At 37.9% G+C, this 4,093-nt stretch overlaps 1 non-coding gene across 1 annotated transcript; it reads left to right on the top strand.

Moving 5' to 3' along the window:
* The first annotated feature begins 3,086 nt into the window (after positions 1–3,086).
* TRNAW-CCA (transfer RNA tryptophan (anticodon CCA)) lies at positions 3,087–3,158 on the top strand. Its single transcript has one exon. It is a non-coding gene; the product is annotated as a tRNA-Trp (tRNA).
* Positions 3,159–4,093: the final 935 nt, after the last annotated feature.

Genomic DNA, 4,093 nt, shown 5'->3' with positions numbered 1-4,093 from the left:
TGTCCTGATTACTATAGATTTGTAGTAAGTTGTAAAAATATGAATTATCTATCTTCCAATTTTATTCCCCTTTTACAAGATGAATTATTCTACACCCCTTGAATTTCCGTAAAATTTTAGAGTCTGCCTGTCAATTTCTGAGTAAAACAAAGCCCACCTGGGAGTTTGATAGGAATTGCATTGGCTCTGTGGATTAACACAGGGAGTATTGCCATCCTAACAATCTTGTCGTCTAATCCATGAACACAAGACATCTCTTTGTTTACTTGGTTCTTTTATTTATGTCAACCTGTTTTGTAATTTTCAGTATGTCAGTCTTAAAATTCTTTTATTCACATCATTTACTTCTGGCTATGCAAGGTTTTCTTTCATATGCCTCTATACATGGACTTGTTTTCTTAATTTTATTTTGAATTGCTTATTGCTACTATATAAAAATACAGTTGGCTTTTACTCGAGTGTCTTTTATACTAATGGTTAATTACTAGAAACGAAGTAGAACATTCCTCTTTCCTATCAATTTTTAAATAAAAGTTGCATTTAATTAAAGATATATATCTCTTTATTTAATTTCCTTCTAATACGAAAGAGATAGCCTTACCTAATGTTATAGAATACCTGGCTCATTTCCTCACAAAAATGATTTTATTTTCACCACTATCTCCTAATTCTGGCAAGATTAATCCTGTGTTCTGGAAGAAACCTTATATTTCAAGTAACTATTTTCTATGTTTTGCTGGCCTGCTTGTCTCTCATCTGGGACAGATCCAAAACCTAATTCCTATCAAAGGGATTTGAAATGGAAGACGGTGGTGGTTGGCCTGGTGTGTGCACGTTTGTGATTGTGATGTGTGGATGCGGGTGCATGCACGTGCACCCCCATGTGTAGGTAAACCTTTAGTGATTTTCTATCTGGATGTCAGTAATAATTGTCCATTTGAAATCCTAACATAATTTTTTCAGTAGCTTCTAGGGACATAGCTGATGGAGAGAAAAAGATAGCTTCTATATCAGTTTTTAAGAGAAAGTTTACTTAAGCCGTGTTGAAGTGAATAAATGAAGAAAGCATTGTTTTATGCAACATACAGCAATGAACTCATTAAATTTGATGGATTACAGAAGGAGATTAAAAAGGAAATAGACCTTGTTTTCTTATTCCAAGATGTTACTGGAATTTTTCTCTCTCGGCTTGCTTTTTCTTATTTGTGTGTGTGGTGCATGATGGGCTATTGAATTCCTGACAACCTGTTGGATGAGATCCAACAATAACCAGTCAGATCAATTCAGCCCAAACTGCCCTCATGGGACATGACAGGAAATTCTGCTATCCTTTAGGATGCAATTACCCTGCTGGTTGCTGTACAGAGTGACCTCTTTCCCTCTATTATTTATTGAATCCAGACCTGATGTCTGGTCTCATTTCAAAGTCCCTGTCTGCAATGCCTATCCCATAGCCAAGTACAGTAGACAGTGAGCCACCATAGCTGCCAAGAATCAGTACTTTGAAAAGCATCTTTGCCAGGAGATTATCATGCTTGTTCCCGTTAGAATCAACATTGCTTTTTTTCTGGCTCATTTAATGGAAAATGCAATTCAGTTTTACAGATAAGTACTTTAATTCACAAATGGTTGACAGCAGTAGGATCACAGTGTAGGCTCTGAACTTAAAAATAGTTTGGGTCTGCTTACAAGTATTTCTGCACTGAGAAATATTTAACAGGATAGGAACTGAATGGAGGATATTAGTAGTTAACTTTACCAGCTCAGGAATAAAGACATACTGAAGGTATGACAATTGAGTAATGGGATTTGGAACTGAAGTCATGATCTTCTATTTCATATTAAGAAACATTTTGAAGACGTAATGTATAGGTTTCATTAAAATTTATGCTGTGATTTATTTTATCTACAGTGATTTATTAGACATAATCACAAAGAAGAGGTAGTTCAGTTTTTCCCCATTTGGCTAGAAGTTAAGTACATTTGAATCTAAACTTGGGGGACATGTCCTTATTAAAATGGAACTCATAATTAACATTTCTGTGCATTTCCTATAATCCAAACATGCAAGTGGGAACATTTAAATGACTAGCAATTAAAATGAAAACATTTTACTTTTACTGGCAGCCTTTTAACTTTTCATTTCATCATATTTATAGTTATCATTATTAGACATCTGGAAAAATATAGTTATGCTTGCTATTTATATTACCAACTAAAGACTTTGAATCACTTTGTAGACATGATCTCATTAACACGCTCTACATCTCTGTGAGGTAAGTGCAATTATCTTCACTTTATTGAGTTTAAATTACTTTCCAAGGTGTCAAAGAAAATTGTGGCAGGATATGCAAAAAAAAAAAAAAATCAAGGTCTTGCAGTGTCCACTTTAATGGTAAATCCTGTTCAATGAAATCAGAGAGAAATGAATCCAGTTTTAAGTGCATGGGGCTTAATTTTCTACAAATAGTCATTTGATGTAACTCTATAAGACATAACATTTTGTAGTTTGCTATTTCCAGTATAATTTATCAGCCTGACCCATATTCTAATGTATTTGTCAAACCGATATTTTATATAATGACATTTCCCTAAGTTTTCCTGGAGAAAGTTTTACAAAGAGTGGAACTAAAACTTACTTTCTCCATAATGTTTTTACTTATTAAAGAAGTTGTCATTGCCTTCATAATTGTACTTTTTCAGTCTCTACCATCCACAGCCACATTTATAATCTAGACTTGGTTTTCTTTCAGTTGGTTGCTTAAAATGCATTCTTTATATTTTGGGGAAAGGGTTGAGGGCTTCCCAAGTGGCTTAGCAATGACGAATTTGCCTGAAATGCAGGAGACAGGGTTCAGTCTCTGGGTTTGGAAGATCCCCTGGAGGAAGACACAGCAACCCACTCTGTTATTCTTGCCTGGAGAATCCCATGGACAGAGGAGCCTGGTAAGCTACAGTCCATAGGGTCACAAAGAGTTTGACACTAAAGAAACTTACCAGGCAGGCAGGTAGGTAGGGGGCTTCCTGGTACTCAGCTGGTGGGTTTACTGAATTATTATGCAATTGATTATCCTTTCTCTGGGGCTTCCCTGGTGGCTCAGAGGTTAAAGTGTCTGCCTCCAATGCGGGAGACCCAGGTTCAATCCCTGGGTTGGGAAGATCCCCTGGAAAGGAAATGGTAAACCACTCCAGTATTCTTGCCTGGAGAATCCCATGGATGAAGCCTGGTAGGCTACAGTCCACAGGGTCGCAGAGAGTCGGACCTGACTGAGCGACTTCACCTTCACCTATCCTTACTCTAAATGCTCCCTTCTCCTAGATTTTTTTTTTAAGTTGGGATATAGTTGCTTTACAATGTTGTGTTAGTTTCTTTCATACAATGAAGTGAATCAGCTATATGCATCTCCCTCTCCCCGCGCCACGTTCCATCCATCTAGGCCACCACAGAGTAACAAGCTGAACTACTTGTGCTACACAGCAGGTTCCTACTAGCTGTGTATTTTACACAGTAGTGCATATGCAAGAAGTCTATGCTCCCGATTCATTCGACATCCCTTCCACCCCTCTGTGTCCACACATCCATTCTTTAAGCCTGTTTCTCTATTCTTGCCCTGAAAATATGTTCATCTGTACCATTCTTACAATCATTTCATTTACTTATATTATTTTTGGCTGTGCTGGGTCTTCATTGCCACGTGGTCTTTTCTCTAGTTGTGGCAAGCAGAACCTACTCTCCAGCTGCAGTGCTTGGGCCTCTCGTTGCAGTGGCTTCTCTTGGTGCAGAGCACAGGCTCTGTGGCACGCAGGTTTCAGCAGGTGCAGCACGTGGGCTCAGCAGTTTCCTGTTCTCAGACTCTAGTATAGTTGTGATGCATAGGCTTAGTTACTCTGCAGCATGTGGGATCTTCCTCGACCAGGCATCAAACTCATGCCTCTTGCATTAGCAGGCAGATTCTTTACCACTGAGCCACCAGAGAAGCTGCAACTGTACCATTTTTTAGATTCAACATATATGCATTAATATATGATATTTGTTTTCTCTCTTTCTGACTTCATTCTGTGTGACAGACTCTTATTAATGCTGAATACTTAG

The sequence above is a fragment of the Ovis aries genome, chromosome 3 (assembly GCF_016772045.2).
Source record: "Ovis aries strain OAR_USU_Benz2616 breed Rambouillet chromosome 3, ARS-UI_Ramb_v3.0, whole genome shotgun sequence".
NCBI lineage: Eukaryota > Metazoa > Chordata > Mammalia > Artiodactyla > Bovidae > Ovis > Ovis aries.
This window is presented reverse-complemented; position numbering and strand designations above follow the sequence as displayed.